Source organism: Mirounga leonina, unplaced genomic scaffold (genome assembly GCF_011800145.1).
Source record: "Mirounga leonina isolate KUSES-001 unplaced genomic scaffold, KU_Mleo_1.0 Mir_129, whole genome shotgun sequence".
Classification (NCBI taxonomy): Eukaryota; Metazoa; Chordata; class Mammalia; order Carnivora; family Phocidae; genus Mirounga; species Mirounga leonina.
The window spans coordinates 17,621,641-17,644,052 of record NW_023270323.1 but is presented as its reverse complement, the minus strand read 5'-3'; the positions used below and the strand labels follow the sequence as shown (position 1 = coordinate 17,644,052).

The following is a 22,412-nucleotide window of genomic DNA, read 5'->3' as shown; positions in this document are numbered from 1 at the left end:
AGGCTTACAAATAAATAGTTGTTAAATAACAAGGTAAATGTATTAAAATAAAAAGCATTTTAAAATGAGCTCTCTATTCTCTTAATACCCACACTGTATCATCACTGTACCATACTTATTTTTATAAATTCATTTCTGTATTTGTTTTTGTAAATCTATCTCCCAATCTACATTTATATCTGTTTCTCTATATAGCATCCTCAATATGCAAGGTAGACACCATGTTCCAGAACATTTTATGTCATAAAAAACATTCTCAATAAATGTTAAATAAGTAAATGAGTAAATATTGAAGAGCACTGGGCTTAGACAGACCTAAATATAGTTTCACATCAGAAGGTGAGCTATGTGAAAATACATAATAAATGAGATTTGAAGTGATGGTTTTAGTTTCCCTAATAAATAAATACTTCTGCGATAGCAATTATTAAAGGGGCATTGAAGAGCAGTGCTTTACCTAGTATTATTTTCTAACATGAGTGAATTAAAATTTCTGGAGAAACCAAATGGATGACATTGTCAACAACCCATGTCTGTTTCCTTGATTTCCAAACCAGTCATTGAATGGTTTAAAGTAAAATACAAGATCTAGCTCTGGTTTAGATTGTATCCTGAGTAGATGTCTTCAACTGTCTAGGAGGCACACAACTTTTGCTCTACTATGGTGGTATATCTTCCTTACATTCATTCAAAAGGAATCTTGTGATCTCACTCCAACTAGGAGACATCTGTTCTTGCAGTCACAAGCTGAGGGCTACAATTTAATAATAACTGGCAAAGGAAAAATATTTTTTTTAAAAAAACCTCAAATAAATGGTCTAAGAAAAAGAAGCCAAAAAAAAGAAAGAAAAAAGAAACCCCAGAATAAATTTCAGTTAAAAAATAAAATGAACCAATCTCAAGTAGTACATTTAAGCTTGGATTAAGATTTTGAAGGTATCTGTAAAGACCTTATTCTTTCTTGCTCTTGGACGTATCATGGGCCTTAGAATGACTATCCTATTCTGTTTTCAAATACAAGTATGTGCAACATGCAAGTGACCTGATATTGACCTGACACTGCATAATATTTTTCTTACAATAGCATATTTCTCTATGATATGTTGGGTTTGGGATACCAACGGGACTTGTGATGATGGGCAATAGAGGCAGAAGGAAAATTTGTACAAGAGTTTTGTGCTGAGTTTTATGTAACTTATTCTCAGAAGCTGTGAGACTAATAAAAAATTTTGACAATGGACTAGTAAAAAAAAGAAAAAGAAAAAGAATATTCTTGCCCCTGGAGAGGTGATAGGACTCACAGTCTTTGCTTCTATACCAGTGCACTCCAGGTGCCCCCATGGTTATAGAAAAAAATCACTCAGATTTAAAAAAATTTGCAGGGGCGCCTGGGTGGCTCAGATGGTTAAGCGTCTGCCTTCGGCTCAGGTCATGATCTCAGGGTCCTGGGATCGAGTCCCGCATTGGGCTCCCTGCTCCTTGGGAGCCTGCTTCTCCCTCTGCCTTTCTCTCTCGCTCTGTCTCTCATGAATAAAAAAAAAAAAAAAAAAAAAAATCTAAAAAAATTTGCACATACAACTCAGGCAGATAATTGTGAAACACCAGATCCACTAGAACCACATGATGAGGAAAATCCAGATTTTGAAATTAAAATATGTTGGACTTTTATAGATATTGATTACTGGATGAAGAGAAGTCCTCCTTAAGGAGGTTTCATAGACTCCGACTTTCACACAATGTAAAACAATTATGAAATCATCTACAGAAAAAGTACTAAGCAGCCCTGAACAAAAACCATCTTGAAGATTTCTGATTAGAAAAGAGTGTTAGTCTTTAGCCACAGATTGTTGATTTTAAAGGAAACTAAAATTGGGAACACTTCATTATGTTAAGTTCCCTGGGTCTGACATACACAGTTTTGTTTTGGGAAGGTTGGTTATCATGATTTGAGATATTCTTTTTTCTCTTTTTTCTGTATCACATGTATGTATGTGTGTGTGTATGTGTGTAACACTGGTAAGTGCACAATGGGACTCTAAACATATATGAAATTTCAGAAACTACTTCTAGGAGCTTTAGAACCAAAACATGAAGAGATAAATACTGTTTAGTCAGAGTGGTGTAGTTGGAGTGAAGGGAGAACAATAGAGGCTGGGAAGGGGAGAAGGCAAGGAATTACCCAGTGTCAGGCAACATTTGTGCTGAGGTAGGGTGAGAGCAAGTACTGATAGTTATGGTTGCTGCCAACCTATTCGTGACTGTTCTGTTTTGATTGACCTTTGTTGTCCTATCAGGAAAGGGCAATCAAGACTAAGCTTCATTTGTGGCACGTGGTTTGAAGCAATTGTACTATCTGTCAAGAAAGTATTGTTCTGCATAGGAATTATCTACATCCGTATTCATGTCTGTATTCATCTCATCCTCAGGTTTTGAAAGCTATGGGTATAAACTGCTGTGAAAATTGATTCAAGAGCATTAGTTGCTAACACATTCAAGCTCCTGACTTTTTTTCTCCACCTGCATCTTCTCTATAGCACATGTTCCTAAATTGCCATGTTGAGTTCTGAGTGGCCAGGATGGTACAAATACTCTTCCCTCTGCTCTGATAAGAAAGCCATGTCTGATAATGTGAAACTATTCTACAGATGTTAGGGAACCTGGACTTAATGTTCATTCTGCCTGACCCTTTGTTCCTCGACTAATTTTATATATATTCTCCAGAGCCTCTTTCCCATCTTGTTTGATGGTATAAAACCGGGAAACAACCACTTCTATTTCCCTGGTTTTGCAATCCATCTAATAGGCAATATCACCACTCTTTCCCTGGATCTGGTCTTTGGAGAAACAATGTTAAGACATAGTTGTACTGACCAAGAAGTAAGTGACCAGTAGTAATGATTATTTTTGTAGTAACAACAAACATGATCTACATAACAAAACATGTTGGAGTTCCTGGGGTGAAGACTGTGCCTTTAAATAGAGATCCTGCTATCAGTTCCCAAAGGAATGTACATTATTTCCTTTGTCCTCGTCTAGGCAACTGTAACATCTCTACCAACCCATTTACCCTTGGCATGAATCCTGAGGGGACTTTTATCTCACAGGCCGCCTTAAGATTTTTCCTTAGGAGTTAACCTTGCATTAAAACGCATGAAATGATAGTGATCCTACTTAATCTCCACCCTTAGAGCTGTCACTCTTTGTTGGGATCAGTTTTTTTTTTTTTTTTGGATTTTATTTATTTGACACAGAGAGAGAGAGAGACGGCGAGAGAGGGAACACAAGCAGGGGGAGTGGGAGAGCAAGAAGCAGGCTTCCAGCAGAGCAGGGAGCCCGATGCGGGACTTGATCCCAGGACTCTGGGATCACGACCTGAGCCGAAGGCAGACGCTTACCGACTGAGCCACCCAGGCGCCCCTGTCGGGATCAGTTTTTAAGATTCCACTGCAATCACCAGATTGAGCATCAGGCAAAAATATACTGTATCAAAAATGAATAAATAAAACTAATTTGCCATTTAAAAATCACTAATAGGATATTTTGTAAAGTATGTCCAATTTGATTAAATATTAAGTATTTTAAGGATATCAGTGATTCTAGACATCTTATTAAAAGTACACCTATCAATTGTTAAAAGGATAAAGATTCATGATTCAACACTAGTTTCTTTCAACATATTTCCCTCACTCCACATCATTAGAGCAGTAGATTATCTGTTGGGGAATGGAAGAAGTACCTCATATAGAACTAGAAGCTATAATAATTTTAAAAAATAAGACTATAATTGATATTTAATTATTTTAAGAATTTTATATAGGGACAGAATGTCTGATGGTCATATCAATAAAGAAGAGAATGGATTCCTTTGATAGAAAATATCTCCATAATAAGAAAGGCTACTATGCTAATAGTGCAACTAGAAAAGAGCATAACAAGCATGCGCTGAAGGCATCAACAAAACGGAGGCACCAAAAAATTGTTTCAAAGAATTTCGTATTTAATATTTCAAAAAGAAAAGAAAAATTCGAACTCTGCAGGGGAGAAACAATGCTGTGGAGCTGTTTCACACCCATCTTATCATTTAGTATTAGTTTTTAAGTAACTGTTATGTGATTGGTAGCGCTCCATGGTCTCTTCCATATTCACATGCTTTTCTGAAGTTCCTAACAGAGCCTTGGCAACCAGTACGGAAGGCATCAGGCTTAAAGAGAAGTCCAACAATGCTCAGACAAGTGCAAAACAAGAGAAAAGAGACAGGGAGCTGGGAGAGATCATCGTGGTCAATAGGCATGGACCAAAATGGTTATGTGTGAAAGAACCCTGACAAGACGAATCACTTTTTAAATCCCAACTCTATCAACTGGTTCTGTGACCTTGGGAAGCTTACTCAGTGCCCTTCAGTCAGATTCCTCATCTGTAAAATGGGAAATTACTCAAAGGGTTATATTAAAAATTAAACAGAATTATGTAAATAAAGCACTTCACTCTTGGCACATAGTAAATGCTCAGTGATACTTACCTATTAAGATTATCATTACTAACCTTAATAGGTTAGTAACCTCCAGATTCTATCCCCACACCCTTCTATGCCCAGGACACAGTCTTCTGCTATTTGAAAGGTTATTAATATTTAAAATAAAACCCCTGCTGAGTTGGAGCAAAAAATCGCAAATAAATTACCTTTGATCAGAAAGAGTATCTTAATTGGGATTATACCACTTTATCATTTGATAACCTATGTGTAAATGCTCACTAGTGTTCACTGTCATCATTTTCACATATGTAGCTCTTGTTAATCCATAGAAGTAGGGACACAAGTCACTATCAAAGAATATGAAATGCAGAAATAACACCCAATCCTCACTTTAGCTAATAATTTTAACCACATTCTCCCAGTTATACCTTCTGGAGTATATGGTTGTTATCAAGGCAGATATGATGTCTGCCCTCACTGAGTTTATGTCAGAGCTAAATAATAACCGACACATCAAATTGTACCTGTCACAAACAGACATAGTTTACAGGTTTCTGAAAGATAGTATGACAAAAGCACCTGCCAGAGAAAGCATACTTTGGGGTTCAGTTTTCTAATCATCTTTGCAATTCATATTTCCAAAATGTAGAAAAGTTAACACAGTTTCTAAGATTCTAAGATTTTTTTTTCCTCCAAAAATCTTTTCTGGCAGTTACAAGTTCAGAATGCTTTTGTGCATTCCAAGCAGTCTTGCCCAGATTCTGCCACCTGTTCCATCATTCTGGGTATATTTAGGGTATAGTTCTTTTCCATATGGGCAGTGTAATTCCATTAAGTAGCAATCCAGCATAGTTACTTTTTTTTTTTTTTTTAACGTTAAACCTCGAGAGTTAATCGTCCATCTGTGTGTAATCATAGATTCCATTAAGCCTTATGGCCTTGTCAGATTATCAAACATTTTAAACAGTACTCCTTTCTTCACAGGAAACACATTTGATAATTAAGGGCATGATGGAATCTAAGGTTTTGAGTCTGACTCCAAGGACCTATAGTGGCTTATGTTAATCCTGGGTCAAACTTCATCTCCACTAGATCACTGCACTTTGACTATGACAGCAAGACTCAGTAATACATATGGATCTAGTTCAGTCAGATTTTGGAACAAGCAGGATACAATGTTCAGATATCAAAGACAAATCACTGGTTATGTTTTTACCTGCAAAGCTTGCCTTCAAATTTCTGGTCACAATGACTGAACCACAACAGGTATTGATGAGAACTGTCCCCAGCCACAAGCTGTGTGAAACCTTGAGCTTTCTCTTGCTGTTTTTAGGTTTCTGTCACCTTTTATTCTACCAGAGACCAGATTTTCCAAGGCTTGACTCTCACTGGGGAACTTCATAGAAGGAGATAATGTGGGCAGATTTCTTGTCAAGTTGAATTTGAAGTTTGATTTTTTTATGAAGTGAAAAATACTAATAACTGTCCACAAAATATTGCCAACTTTCAGGCAATATTTTCACATATGTAGCTCTTGTTAATCCAGCATGGATGAGAGTGAGTCAAAGGAACAGAAATGGAGAAAACTAAAATCAAGAATTCTGCACTCTAGGTCCCAAAGTGCAATGATGATGTGTGACCAGGATCTTCAGAGCATGACTTTCTTATTCCCTTTACATGCAACCCTCCTCATATTTACTAAAGAAACTGAATACAGTACATATAATCAGCATATCAAAAATCTTCCATTAAAATAAAACAAAGCACTGCACCTAGGCTACTGGAGATATAATTCATTGTATAGTTGATTGGTTCTACTTTTTTTTAAATCAAGAAATAGAAAATTCTGTTGTCTTCTACAGTCCAAATCCTAGAAACTCTTTAGTTCTGTGTTGTGTTTCATGTCTCTTTATATCCATGTGAAAATTGAAGTGGTTCTGGTTTTGGTGTATCAAAATCCAAATAATCTAATTTACATTAGATTTAATATTGTATTTCCTAAAGCAACACAAAGACTTTCTCATAGCGCTGGAGGGTGTCTGGACCCAGGCGAAGCAGGCTTTGTATGGTCTGCTGGCTGGAGAACTAGACACACAGAGGGAGATTCTTGGCCTTTGTGGAACAGCAGGTCTGGGCAGCTTAGTCCACTGCCCAGCCAACTTAGAAGCCCTTCCGGAGCAAATCTGGCCCAGAAGGCTGCGCATATTTTTGCCTGGATAGACCCCTTCACGTTCAACAGGAGCCTCTGCGGCGATGATGGGGTCCTCCATATTGCTCACACAAAGCTTCAGTATGGGACAGGAAATCTGGCTCTTTAACCCTCTGGCTGCTGCACATGACTATTTGGCTAGCAAAGCAGAAAAATGTCGACAGCCTAAGGTTTAAATGATTAGTAACAGGTTTTTGAGTGATTTTCCCAGAATGTGCTAGTATAAATAGAGGACTGTGAAAGTGTGGTTTGGGGATTTTTCCTTCCTTTTGGTATTGTGATTTGTTTGTTTCCACTTCTTTTCATGACACATTCTCTTTTATGACTGTAGACACCCAAGCCAAATACACAAATGCAGGCTGAAAGGGAAGGTGCTCACCTCCAAGTGCCTTCTAATCAGGTGTCCAAGTGCAGCCTGAGGGCAGACAGACTTTTTAATCTCCTAAAATCCATCTATTATTATGAGTTCTTTTAGCTTATCCTACCCGAGATTTTGTTTACAGGCTAGAAGACTCAGAAAAGACCATTAGAACATTATTATTTCATGCAGGATATTAGGGTTTCCCCTTTTTAATGAGTCATAAGCCACTTAATAAAAACGTAATGCCTTACTTAAGAAGCAGTGTTGTCTTTCCCTTTTTCTTTTCCATACTTGTGGTTATTGTCTTAAAGACAAAAAGATGAAACTGACAAGTAAATTCATGTCCTAAGTGGCTCAGTAGATGTTCCTTGCATATTGTAATAAAAGGGTTAAAAAAGATGACATCTAATCAGTAGAACTGTCACCAACTAATGGAAAGCTTTGAGCTTAGTTCATTGAAGTAAATAAAATTATTTCAACTCCAGCTAACACAGATATCTTAAAATGGATCCTGACAATTTTCTGTCGGAAATACAGTTCTGTTCAGTAATAAATAAAGCAGTTTTCCAAATAAAATGTATTGTTTTAAAAATATGGGAATGAGCCAGCCATTAGCTCCTACTTGTGCTATGTAGGGTAACCAACATAAAGTGCACCTTGGCATGTCTTAGTGTGCATGTTTTGGTGAAAAACAGTTCTTTTTAGTATGAAAGAAAAATGAAGTATCGAAAAGTGAAAATCCTCTAGGACTTATATAAGAGAATGAAAGAGACCAACAAGCCCTCTAATTCATACTTATCAATGGTTCTTATCTACCTGACATTTTATGCTGGTTCAATCTCTACAAGTCTCCTATCACAGTAAAAGTACCATATTTAAACAATAAAGGACAGGAGAAAATGGTGCTTTCTCTTGACATGTATACAGGTGCCATCTCTCCCAACTTAAAAAGAAACCCTATTTCTAGCTTGTATTCCTATCTAGGTAGTCCAATTTCCCACATCCCTTTACAGATCATCTTCTTGAAAGATAAATCCAGTACACTGACCTTGCTTTCTCACACCTATTCAGTCTGTCTTAAGGCCACCACTCTACTGAAATGATTCATACTAAAATCTTCTCAGCCCTTCAGATTGCTATACCAGACAGACTATTTAATGTGACCTCACCTCTCACCATGCCATTATTCTTGCTACTCCCTTTCCTTCCTTGGCTTCTGTCATACTACTCTCTTCTGGGCCTCTTAGTTGATCTTTCCTGGGTTTCTTTATGGAATCTTTCCCCAACTACCTTTTAATGTCCATGTTCCTCTTGATGATACATACTACCTTGGTCTTTTCCACTTTTCAGTTACTATGCTCTGATCTGAGATATGGTGCTATGTCTCACAATGTGACTTACTACTCACTTGGTAAGAATCCTTGAATTAGCTAAGACTTTTTTGGATATAAATCACAGAGATATGATATAAACCATCATAAGGCATAAAACCCAAAATGTACTGGTTCACATGACTAAAACATTCAGGAGAAGGTTAACTAAAAGTTTGGCTTGGTCCAGGGGTTTAGAAATATCAGCAGAACTCTAGATTTCTTAATTTGCTAGCTTTTTTTCTTCCATATTGGCTTCATTTGCAGACTTACCTATATGAAAACAAAATGGCCATCAATTACTTGGGCTTACTTGTTCTTAGATTAATGATCCCAGGAGAAGAACATGACCTGCTCTCTCCCAGTATCCTCGCCAGTACATAGTTTTGTTTCCTGATTGACTTGGTTTAAGAGATGTACCTTCAACCCTGAAAGGAGAAGTAAGGCCCCTTGACTGAGAGTCAAACCAGAATCAGTAACTTGGAATAAGGATATGTTCACAAAAGGAAGTAAAATGCCAACTTAAAACAAAAACAAAGACCCCTCTATTATAACTCCCAAATCTGTAACTTTCTATATCCTCATTCTAAAATACAGACCAATGTATTTTTCTTTGTGCATATAGATATTTCAAAATCACATGACCAACTTAAAACCTCATCAGGATTCTTTCAACTCCAACCCCAAAATTGTTTTTTTCTGTGTTTTTGGTAATGCCCATACTACCTAAAACATCATCCAAAACAGAAACAAAGAAGATCTTAAACTTCTGCCTTACCAGGTCTATCTTAGAAATACCCATGAAATATATGTTATATTTCTTTTCCCCAAATGTATTGTTACTACATTAGTTTGGGCCCATATTATCTTTAAACTAAAGAGTCTCCTAACTGGACTTACCTCCCTCTAATCTGTTTTCCATATTGCTACCTCATTATCTTTCTAATATGTAAGTATAGTCATTTTATAGGATGAGTTCTTCTCCAAACTTGTTCTCTCTCTATGCTCAAAGCCAAAAAAACTTAAGCCAGACTAAGCTAGAGTTTTCCAAATGTGTCATTCTATTCTTGTTTGAATATCTTTGAACACAGAATTCCTTTGTCCTAGAATAACCTTCTTCTCCCACCTTTTTAACTTCTCTCACAAGATCTATTTTAGATACACTCAAGCCAAGTTGAACACTTGCCCCTTACAGCTGTGAACTTTGTACATGATTCTATTATTGGGCTTATTGAAATGTCTTTGTTTACTTATTGTCTGTCTTGAGACTGAACTCCTGAGGGAGAAATAAGTTACATTGGAGTTATTGGCCTTCTTGGGGGTTTGTTGAATTCCATCCAAAGATAATCACAGTGTCTGGAACATTGTGTGAAAACAAATTTGTATTGAATGAATACATGTAAGCATGAGTAAAGGAATACATGTGATAGTAAATTTTCATAATCCGAAATGGAGAAAACAATGACTACTATGCAAAAGGTAAGGAGGAGTGTCATTTTTAGGCAAAATTTAAGGGAAAAACTTTAATTTCTGGTATTAATGATTTCGATAAAATTTATAGTTTAAAATTTATATGAACATGTCAAGCACTTTTGCATCAAAAGCATCATTTGTGTTTGCAAAGAAGGCCAAAACAGCTATCATTGCCATTGGTCCTACAGTGTTCATCTGATGGAGAAACGGAGGAGCAGAGTGATTGTGTGTCCATCCCAAGTTCATGGTGAGTGTTTGTGGTAGAGCTGGATCAAAGACATTTCTGCTCCCCTGGTCACTTACAAGCATAAATGAGAACTATTCTCCAGGATCAACAGAGAAGACCAGAGCATCCTATTTTAATCAATTATAAAAGTTCTCCTTCTCCAATCAAAGAAAGGTATTAGTGAAATGAATGAGAGTAATTAAATCTAATTTAGTCATGCAAATGAGTTTAATTAAAAGAAATCTACCCTTTAATAACTTCAGGGGAAAATGCAGTTCCTCATGGAGTTTGAAATTTAGTTAAGCTCACAAGACACAATAGCTGAACTGATGAGACCACACTGTTGTAATCTGCTTGTGTAAATATTGACACATGTAGCATTTAGTTTGTCTCACAGTGATAATACTTGCTCTAGGCTTCTGATGGAATCTGGCATTTACAATTATTAAAAGATGCTTGTTAAAAATGCTCTTATCCATCAGGTTAATTCTGTGAATGAGACCGCTAATACATTGACCTCCAGAAAAAGCTCTTTTTTCCCTAGAATTTAAGAAAATGAATATAAATTTAAAATTTATTGAGCCTCTTCTCGGCAGAAAACATTAAGCCAGGTATAAAACAGGGTAATATGGGGCAAAGAGAAATGGGAAGATCCCTGTCCTGAGGATGCTTATAGTCTAATATCTGTAATGTTTTCTGTCTGCAATTGTTACAGGCAAAATTGTTCAGAATGAAAGTACAAACCTGGGTACCATAAAAAGCATTAAACAAAATCCCATGGGAGAACAGAAAACGGAATTTGGAATGCCTGGGAGGAAGCAGGAAACTCTTCACCAGCAAAGGGGAATTTGAGCTGGCTTTAGAGACAGGTGAGATTTTGACAGCAGAAAGGGGAGGGACAGAGTCATGGAACACAGAAATAATAGGCACAATATTATAGAACTCCATCCAAAAGAAGGAAAACTCATGCTTTGTTCAGAGCTTTATTAGTCTGGTTGGTTTACATCACAGGCTATGTGAGAAGAAATTTTAGAAAATGAGGTTCCATAGCTAGCCAGATGGCAGAATGCAATGGTGAGGGGTAGCACTGAACGCGATACTCAGTGTCAGGATGCCTATCTGCAGACAATGCAGAGGTGGTGAAGATTTTTGAACAAAGCAGAGGCATTTCTATAGTGGTCATTTGTAATGAAAACTCTAATCGTGGGTGAAGAAGAATTTATAATAGAGAAAGAATGGAGACAAAGAGACTGTAGGAGTTTGTTGAATAATCTGAATGAGAGATAAGGATGCTCTGGTTTAAGACAGTAGCAGTGAGAATGCAAAAGAAAAGAACGTGTCTCAAGGCATTAGCAGCCTATAACTTTTAACTTGGGTGTCAGCGTGGACAGTGACTTAGTTGAAGCTCTCAACTAAGTTAGGGAGTGCAGAGAGATAGGGAGATATTCAATGAAGCCTACCCACATCATTGCATTTAAAATGCTTTCCCAATCTCCTGCCTCCATTCTACTTTTTCTGTTTCCCATGCTTTTATCATACTATAGAATTTACTTCTTCCTTGGGTGTGTGCTTTCTTCTTAAATCTAAGCTCCACAAAGATAGGGAGTTTTAGCTCTACTTCAAGTTCACACCTGAATCTTGAAAGTCTACCACATAGTAGGTGAAACTTAAATGTCTAACACACAGTGGAATCTAGCCCATAGTAGATGCTTGTAAAGTATTTGCCAAATGAAAAATTATAATTTTGAAATCAAGTTTTGAAATAAAAAGCTACAATTTGAAAACCTAACTTGTGTGACACTCAACTGTCTACCTCTGTTGACTTCTGTTGTCCTTTCCTTTACTGTTCCTCCATGGCATTCCGTGCCCCGGTTATACTGAACTTCACTTAGCTCTATCAGTCTCATGTTGTTGGTTATATATATACAAAGACAATCACAACAATTATCTTCAGGCCTTTATATATGTTCTTCACTTCCCTGGGAATCCCTAACTTTTAACTTACGTTATTTCTCCCCAGCCAACTCCTCCCTATCCTTCAGAGATCAACGCTTTCTCTAAGAAACAGCTCTTAATTCACCAGATCTGGTGTGGAAGTCTCTGATTTATCCTTCCATAACATGCCATACTCCCTGTTGGGGTAATTTTCACACTGGATTATCATTAATTGCCGGTACTTGTCTACTTTCCCATCAAATTGTATATTCATGAAGGAATATGTCAATATCTTTCACCGATGTTTCTCCATCAGATAGCACAGGACCTGATTTATATGGAAACTTAAATTCATTTGTATTTAAAGAACATACACTGAGGTTCAGTCTTCAAAAGTAAAATTCAAAAATTCTAACATAGAAAAGGAATGCATAGAATACTAATACAGATATATTTTCAAGTAAAAGAGAAGAAAATTGAAGTTCATATATAATTATACTATTGACTCATTTAAGTAAAATGTGAGGCTACTTGTAGTGACAAGGATGGAAGAGTTAGGGTTGGAGAGTAAATTGAAAGTAAATAATACTTGGAATAATTATCTAAGGAAACTAGGTAGAAAAATAGCAAGAGGTGACCTTAATTAGTTAATTAATTCCTGATCAGTCTCAGAGGGCTCAAGCAAGGGTGAAAGTTGTTTATTTGCAATAGGTTTGCTCTCTGATTTAGAAGATGAGATAATTTAAAGATTTCATTTTTTTATTTGACAGAGAGAGATAGCGAGAGCAGAAACAGAAGCAGGGGGACTGGGAGAGGGAGAAGCAGGCTTCCCGCCGAACAGGGAGCCCGAGGCGGGGCTCGATCCCAGGACCCTGGGACCATGACCTGAGCTGAAGGCGGACGCTTAACTGACTGAGCCACCCAGGTGCCCCAAGATAAGATAATTTAAAATTGGAAATATTATAAATAAGCATTTTACAAAGCAATAATTAATCTATTATATTCCTTTAAGGAAAAAGCACAAAATGTAATGCAGGAGATCTGGGGTCTGTAGTGGGGATGTATGAGCAGTGTAGAGAGATACTGTGGTTACTGAATTCAGTTGACAGTAAGTGGGGGGATTATTCAGAGTCACTGCTAATAGCTGTGCTGGTTATGCCCTACACAAGGCTCCTGGTGCCTGGAGTGAATGGGGGCTGCCACACAGTTCGTATTCTGCTCACCATGAAAATACCTGATGTGGGCCTATGTCTGTTGGGGAGAAGGTGGTACATTTTTCTTACCACTCACCCTGACTTGAATTGCTTGCCAAGCCTTGCAGCCACAAGGCTACCTTCCCCTGCAGAGGAAGCTTATCCTTGTTCTCCCAAAGGCACAATATGAACTAGCAGCAATGCTGTACGCAAGCATATAGGAGCCTTAGTTCAAGTCTAACGTCTGAACACTAAATTCTGAAATTTTGCATTCACATTACAAATGCTTTAATACATTTGCCATCAAAATCAAGTTTAGAATAAGGCAATAATACTATGATCTAATGAATGTGGCATAGTATTAATATCAGCCCATCTCGGACTTCTGTAACGGCATGGTGTTAATGCAAAACCACTTCAAATGTACTTTTGGAAAGAGCTGGAAAAGTTGGAATCAATGATCACATGCATAGAATAAGGGAATAAATGTTTGGATAAATAAATATTATTGTTTTTCTGTTTAAGTTTATGATGAGATTGTCTCTCTTCTCCCCTTGGTATGGCTATTTTCTATTAGCTTGGTATTCCTATGGCTCTGTTGATGAAAACTTAGGAGAGGCATGGAACCAGATATTGCATTTGGATTTCAGTGATTTGGGGTAAATTTGTACTAGTTACTATTTGTACTATTAAAAAATATCCTATTTTTTAAATGAGAAGATTAATATAAAACCTCCATGAGAATTTAAGAAAATTTATTGTAAAGAACAAGGAAAGAAAATGGAATAACTGATTATCTCTTCATCTCATCTGAAATGAAGGATTTTACCCTGTCTGTAATTGGGGTTTGTTGTAAGCATCATAGAAACTTCTACTCATAATATTTAAGGTATAATTTATTTAGAATTTAAAATAATAAATTGGTTTTAATTATAGGACTCAGAGAAAAGGGTTTTTCAATCATGTGTTTATTTCTTCTAGAAGAGTTGGTAAGCAGACACAGCTAAATTTGTTATAATAGATTATATACCCAAACACATGATCAGAGACCTGTAATTAACAGGTTTCTTGCAAACAAGTCAGGTTTGCCCATATGCTTTATTTTTCATTCTGCAGGGAAGTGGAAAATTAGAGATAAATTATCTGAAGGAGCTGTAATTTAAAGTGACACCCCAAACATTAATACCTCTTCTAAGTTGGGCACCTTGTTCTTTTATCCTAATTACTTTGCATCATAATATTTTTTTAATTTTATTTTTTGGATTTTGAACCATTTCTTCACTGGTAAAATCTCCCAAGTTCTTTTGCAATGCCATCATGCTCAATTGCTAATGGCATTTCAGTTTTCTGTGATTAAAAAAAAACCAAACTGTGTGTGTGTGTGTGTGTGTGCATGCACATGGGTAGAGTTATAACTGACAACTGAGCAGGATGTACAACGCTTAAGCATCCGATAATTCAAGGTGATAGAGAGCAAGTTCCTGAATCGAGAAAGTTCAGTAGTTTCCAATAAATTTGGTGGATTGTAGACATGGCAAAGAAAACAATACAAATGATTAATATTGACATTGTAGGAGGGAAGCTCAAGGGAAGGATTTTTTAGAAGAAAGGAGAGCACAGTGGCTGATGAGGAAGGTGCATGCTAGTTATCACTGAGTTATCATTTAATTATGAAATACTTTCTGTCATTTGCACTGACTTGACTGAGAGTATAACATTATAATGAAGAACATGATTTCTGGAGTCAAGCACACTTGATTCAAATTCTGGTCATGCAATTCTTGGCAAGATATTTACATTCTTTAAGGTTTGATTTTATCTGAAAAAAATACAGGTGGTGTGCTGGTATGTCTGTCTTACAAGGTGGTTTTAATTACTTGCATCAGTCGGGGTGGGGTCAGTAAAACAGCCATCATTATATGTATTCTGGATATAAAGGGCTTACTGTCAGAGTAGAGGCTTTCTTGACTGTTGACCCTTAAGCCCCCATTATAGGTCAAAGAAACAAACAGGGTTTTAGAGGGGAGGGGGGAGGGGGAATTGGTTAGCCCGGTGATGGGTATTAAGGAGGGCACATACTGCATGGAGCACAGGGTGTTATACGAAAACAATGGATCGTGGATCACCATATCAAAAACCAATGATGTATGGTGACTAACATAACATAATAAAAAAAAATGGTCAAGGTGCTAAAAAAAAAAAAAAAGAAACTGCCTCGAAGTTCAGGGAAGCTGTCATTGGAGATCACAGACGAAAGCACCAAAATGTGTGATTCTCATAAAAGTTTTCAGAGAAGTTGCTATAATCCTCAAGACTATTTGGGAATTTTTCATCTGTTTTCTTTGCGGCAGCAAAACAAGTGATTCTTAAAGGCTCACCAGGAAACCCATAAGTCCGGCTGCAGCTGCATCTGCAGAATAAGAACTTCTCCTTTACTTCAATCTTCCTAATTGCCTGCAGTTTCCTCTCATTCACTAACTCTAACCAGGAATCTTACAGAAAGGAGAATTCTGGGAAACAAATTTCTCAGCTTCACTTCTATGGTGCAGAGGAGGTCTTGGAAGAGGGTGATGGTGATGTCGAGTAGACATTAGACACATGTTATAAATGCAAAGTACTTAGAATAATGCCTTGTGAATAATAAGCAGTTAGCAAATATGACATAATATTCTATTTTATGTTACTAGCAGTGAATTGAATTTGCCTAAAATCTAAGTCTGCTATAGCATTGATATATATATATACACACACACATACTTTCTCTTTAGTATCTTCTTTTATCCCTGTTTTTCCTAGTAAAATTTTATTTAAAAAAACTAAGTTATTGTAAATGAACTAAAGGAAAGCAGGATTATCTGTAATCTCATCAAGATGCCAGGAAAAGTAAACTGCTATAAGGTTAGATGTGGTGATGTGTGGTGATGTGGTACAATTCTGCTCCTTAGTCAAGGAAACCTATGTGGATAAAGTCAGGGCCAGCATGAACATTACTGTCCTCCCTGCCAAAGCCCCAGCAATCATGACAGATGCCTCTTCTGACATTCCAGAAGTAGTAAGCTACACTCTCAGCTTCCCACAACCCTTGGCCAGAAGAAAATCACCCATGCTTCTAAATTTTAGGAGATTGGTGTGGGGAGCAATGAAGAGAACAGAGATTAAGAATACGTATTATTTTCTTTATTGTGGATTTGTTTTCAACTTATTTATAATTTATATATAATTTATTATGAAATAGTTAATAGTTAATAGTATTACTGGTTTCTTGAATGAACTGAGAATTTTATAATGCATCTTTTCTTTTTTGGTAAATCTATTAACTGATTTTACTTGCCTTCTAGCTTAGGAATACTAAAGTTGGCAAGTTACTTACTCTCAATGATAGTTGAGCTGGTAATATTGAAATTTTGGAGATTTTAATGTATTTTTCTTTTGTGGTTTGAGAAATAATTGGTATTAGAAAAATAAATAAAAGCTTGAAATATCCTTGCAGATGAAAAATCACCAATGTCGTTCTAGGAGATTTTAATTTCAATTGACTTGCTCTTTTCTCATTTACATTGCTGCAGTGACTATGTATCAAAGATTGCTAATAATCATCAATATCCATTTCCATTTTCTTTTTGTTTCTGGACATACAGCTTAACTACATTTTCTTCTCCCTTGCAGTTAGATTAGGGATATGTAATCAAGTTTTGCACAATGAATATGATATCAATGGTAAATATTATCTCCAGATGTGTCCCATAAAAATCTCTCACGTGTAATCTGTCATTTTCTTCATCTTCCACAGTGATTCTGGGGACCTGTTGAATTTAGAGACATTGAAAGAGAAGAATCTTGTGTCTCTGAATTACTGCTTGGAACAGATTCTACCACTGTCCTTCCTCTCCTCCACCATCAATATCATTGTACTGTTAAATAAGTAAGCCTTGAAATTGTATTAACTACAGAGATTTCAGACTTTATTTGTAACTGCAGGCTAGCCTGGCCTAACAAAACCTGACTCAGTGCTTGCTTGAAAGAGGTAACTGTTGCCAAATTGAGTCACAGAAAGAATTTTTAGGGCAAATATCCTTCAGATCTGCAAATCTTGGACTGTACTCAGTTGATTTCCATATCCCAGTAGTAAGTCAGGGAAGCTTAGGTGCTCTGATTTGTTCAGGTGACCCCAGTCTGGATGTGAATGTGTTTTAGGCATCTTCCCCATGGAAGGAGATACTCATCAAGTTTAACTGAATGGTCTTGTGATTCACAGCTTGCCTTTTGAGAAGAGTGGAAGAAAATGTGTCATTTATCATAGGTAATTCCGATATGGCTTACACTATCAATCTCCCTGACAATCTCCCCAACAACTCAAAGTCCAATCTGTGGCTGGAAACTGTCCAGGTGATAAGCATCAGGATGCTGTGGGCCAGGCCTGCTACAACACCTGCTCTAAAGTCAGATGTACCATCTGTAGTGAATGTAACCCAACATATGAAAAGGAATCCAGCAGTGTAGCAATGTTACAATATGCAAGTAAGAAGGGACTTGGTCGTGTCTCAGTAGTTTCATCTCTTTATTTGAACTCAGCAATTATACAATTATAGGAACAATTGTTCTCTTCCTTTATAACATGTGTAGAAAAGCCTTACCAACTTTTGGCAAATTAAAATGTTCACATTCTTGGTAGGTAAGAAGTTTAGAGATGGAAAATAAATCCATTATGAATTAGCTATCCCAGCTGGATACAAGCCTAAGAAAACTTAAAATATTTTTCTTTAATGTCTACTATTGGGATAAAAAATAGGAGTAGATTTTTAGTTTTAAATTATTCAGTAAATTTGTGCTATTTTTATCTTTGAAAAAAAAAAAACTGCCTCAACCCTACTTCTGGGCTTAATGTGTCTTCTAAAAGTACCAGATTTCTCTTTAAATACCTTTCCTTTCCTCATCAAAGAGCTTGGTTAAAAAATCATCACTTACTTCAATCTAAGCCAAGAACACAGTACTCTAAACCCTTAGCTACAGTAATTGGTCTAGAGCTGGCCACATGGCCTAAGCTGAGCCAATCAATGTCCTTTCTCAGATTTTAAAAATTTGAGCCACTAGGAAAGATCTTTTCCTGTTTATGAAGCTGTAAGAATTTAACTCTAAGAGCCCTCAGGTGCTCCTGTTTTTTCCAGATTGGGAAATCAAGGCCAGCAAATAGAGCTACTCCTGAAAAGAGAAAATGGAGAGTCCTACCAACATTTGAAATCCTGGTTCTTCTTTTATTTGAAGTAGGCTTCCTTCTTGCCTTCCTATAATTTGGTTCTGTGAGCTATCTATTTGGTCATATGAACCAATAAATTCCTTTGTGGCTCAAGTTTAAGATGCATTTAGATAAAGACTTTCCCAAACAAACAAAAGCTGAGGGAGTTCATCACCATTGGACCTGCTGATAAGCTGAGATGAAAAGACAGTAATTAACAATATGAAAACATATGAAAATATAAAGCACACTGGTAACAGTAAGCATGTGGTCAAATCCAGAATACTCCAATACCATAATATCATGGTGTGTTAATTACTTAACTCTAGTATAAGGTTAAAAGACAAAGTATTAAAAATAATTATAGCTATAATAATTTGTTAATGGATACACAGTATAGAAAGAGGTAAATCGTGACCTCAAAAACAATATTTGGGAGGGGGAGAAGTAAAAACGTTAAATTTTTGTATAAAATTGAAGTTAATTGAAGTAAATTGTTAGCTTAAAATAGACTATTATGATGTTTCATACAAGCTGCATGATAAAAACAAAGCAAAGACCTTCAATCGATACACAAAAGGTAAAGAGAAGGGAATCAAAGGAAATGCACAACATCCCAAGATGTTCCCCTGTTTCCCTCCCCAATCTTCCCCCCAACCCCCAGCCATAGGTAACCAATGATTTGTTTTCTGTCACTATGGATTAGATTTGTCTTTTCTAGGGTTTCATATAAATGAAACCATACAATATGTACTCTTTTGTGTTTGGATTCTTGCACTCAGCATAATGTTTTTGAGAGTCATCCATGTTGTTGCATATATTAGTTCATTGCTTTTTATTGCTGAATAGTATTTCATTGTATTATATACCACAATTTGTCTACCTGCTCACTTATTGAAAACAATTGGATTGTTCCCTTGTTTCCTTTCTTTTCTTTCCTTTTTTTTTTGGTGGTCATTTAGAATAGCTGTTTGAAGTCACAGTGGACATTAGTTTACAAGTCTTTGTGGAGATGTTTTCATTTTCCAGGGTAAATACCTAGAAAGGAATTGCTAGGACATATGAAACATGTATCTGCTACACTGCTAAACTGTTTCTAAATCTACTGCACCATTTTACACTCTCAGCACTAATGTATGAGTTTGAGTTCTTATCCTTGCAAACACTTGATATGGTCAGTCATTCAAGTGTTAGCCATTCTAAGATGTGCAATGGTATTTCATTGTGGTTTTAATTTTCATTTCCTGGTGACTAATGATGTTGAGCCACCTTTTTACATACCTATGTGATGCATGAGTGGTTTTTTTTTTATGATGTATTCTTTTAAATATTTTCTCCATTTTAATTGGGTTGTTTTTCTTATTATTGAGTTTGTTTATATATTCTAGGTATAAGTGCTCTTTCTCTCACACACACATATAACATAAATTCTGTGGCTTGTTTTTTGATCTCTCAACAGTGTTTGTCAAAGAGCAGATGTTTTTTAATCTTGGTGTGACTATTGATTTTTCTTTAATAGATGTTATTTTTAAGAATAGATTTATGTTCACAGCAAAGTTGAGTAGAAATTAGATTTCCTATATACTCATGGCACCCCACCCCCTAAATCTTCCCCACTATCAACATCCTGCAACAGAGTTACATTCTGTGAACCTACATTGACACATCATTGTCACCCACAGACTAGTTTACATTAGAACTCACTCTCGGTGTTTTACATTCTATGGGTTTTGACAAGTGGATAATGGCATGCATTCAACATTATGGTATCATATGGCATAGTTTTACTGCCCTAAACATCCAATGTGCTCCATTTAGTCATCCTTCCCTGCCCCCAACTCTAGCAACCACTGATCTTTTTACTGTCTCCATAGTTTTGCCTTTTTTAGAATGTCATATTGCTAGAATCATACAGTATGTAGTCCTTTCAGATCAACTTCTCTCACTTAGTAATATGAATTTGTTTCCTCCATGTATTTTCATGGTTAGATAGCTCATTTCTTTTTAGTACTGAAAAAAATTCCATTGTCTGGATGTACCACAGTTTATTTGTCCATTCATCGTTGAGGGACAACTTGGTGGCTTCCAAGTTTTGGCAATTATGGATAAAACTGTTGTAAACATTCATATGCAGGCTTTTGTGTGTACATGTTTTTGACTCATTTGGGTAAATACCATGGAATGATTGCTGGATCATATGTTAAGAGTATGTTTAGTTTTATAAGAAATTGCCAAACTGTCTTCCACCACCAGCAGTGATGAGAATTCCAGTTGCTTCATATTTTTGCCAGCATTTGGTGGTGTCAGTGTTTGGATTTTTGCAATTCTAATAGGTGTGTAGTAGTATTTCATTGTTAGTTTTCAATTCCCTAATGATACATGATGTTGAACATCTTTGCATATGCTTATTTTCTATCAGTATATATGTTTTTGGTGAAGTGTCTGTTCAAATTTTTAACCCATTTTTTTAATCAGGCTGTTTGTTTTCTTATTGTTGAGTCTTAAGACTATTTTTCATATTTCAAGTAGAATTACCATAGATTTTTGTGGTATTTGTCCTTATGTCCTCTGACTCTACTAAACTTATTTATTAATCCTACCAATTTTGTTTGATTGCTTTTTTTTTCTTTTAGCTCCTTTGGGATATTCTTCCTTGTGTGTATTGATCTGTTTCATGATGTCTCTTAAGTTCCTTAAGCTTTCTTTATTCTTTTTCATGTTTTTGTTTTTGTTTTTGTTTTTGTTTTTGCAGCTCTGATGGAATAGATCAGTGATCCATTTTCAAATTCATTGATTCTTTCTTCTGGTTGTTCTAGTCTTTTATTGAGACCCTCTAGTGAATTTTCCAGTTCGATTATAGTGTTCTTTAGTGCCATGATTTCTGTTTGGTACTATTTGATATTTGTTTGTCTTCGTTGAAATTCTTGCATTGTTCATGCACTTTTCTGTTGAATTCAAAGAGCATCTTTAAGGCAGTTATTTTGAATTTTTATTTTAGGTAAATTATGTAACTTTATTTCATTAGGGTCAGTTTCTTGAGATTTATCTTATTCCCATGTTTGCAACATCATTGCCTGATTTTTAATTTTCCTTGATACTCTGTGCTGGTGTCTTTATATTCGACAAAGTAGGCACCTCTCCCAGGTCTTATGTATGAACTTCGTGCAGGTGAAGATCCCTGCCAGTCAGTTTGGGCAGAGATTCTGGGAGCTTCTACCAAATCTTTCGTTCTTGAGGAGAAGCAGGCAGCTGTGGTTTTTATCTGCTTGCTCTGCAGTGCTCTGGGGTGTCGGGAGAGCTAGGGTGTTTGCTTGTCCAAACTGTCATCTCTCTCCTCTCCCAGGTGACTAGACTGAGCCAGACACCTCAGAGCTCCAAGACTCGCAAGACAGATGCCAATTCTTTAGGTAGCTTCAGAGTGGTTGGGATGCTGGATGCACGGATCAACTCCTTCCCTCAAGATGAAAGCTGGTATTTTTTGTCTGAGCAGGTAGGAGAATCTATGATGTCTACCAATCCAAACTGATATCTTTCTTCTCCCAGGTAGCTAGACCAGTTAGAGCTCCAAGATTGGCAAAATACGGGTCAGTCCTCTGGGGAATCTCTTCAGAAAAGCTGGCATGCTGGATACATGAATTAACCTCTTCCCTCCCCAGGGAGAAGCTGGGAGCTTGGGGATCTCTTCCCCTGTGTGGGGAGCAGGGATTTTGGTGAGAGGGTTTCCTGAATTTTCCTAACAACTTTGGTGTGTTTGGTTTCATATTCACCTCAGGTACAGGAGCCTTAATTAGTTTCTGGATTTGTCAAAAAGGACATTTGTCCATGAATTGTTGCTGACTCAGCATGATTGTACAGAGAAGGAGGGTCCACAGCTTCTTACTCTGCCATCTTCCTGATGTCACTTTCCATCTATGTCTGTTTTTCTCATTCACCATCAT

The 22,412-nt window shown here is 36.6% G+C and overlaps 1 long non-coding RNA gene across 1 annotated transcript in view; it reads left to right on the top strand.

Moving 5' to 3' along the window:
- The first annotated feature begins 16,720 nt into the window (after positions 1-16,720).
- The window catches only part of LOC118010410, a 41,781-nt gene continuing 36,089 nt past the window's right edge, over positions 16,721-22,412 (top strand). Inside the window, exons 1-2 of the long non-coding RNA XR_004679191.1 lie at positions 16,721-17,163; positions 21,818-21,964. This is a non-coding gene — a long non-coding RNA (uncharacterized LOC118010410). The remainder of the gene's footprint in view (positions 17,164-21,817; positions 21,965-22,412) is intronic.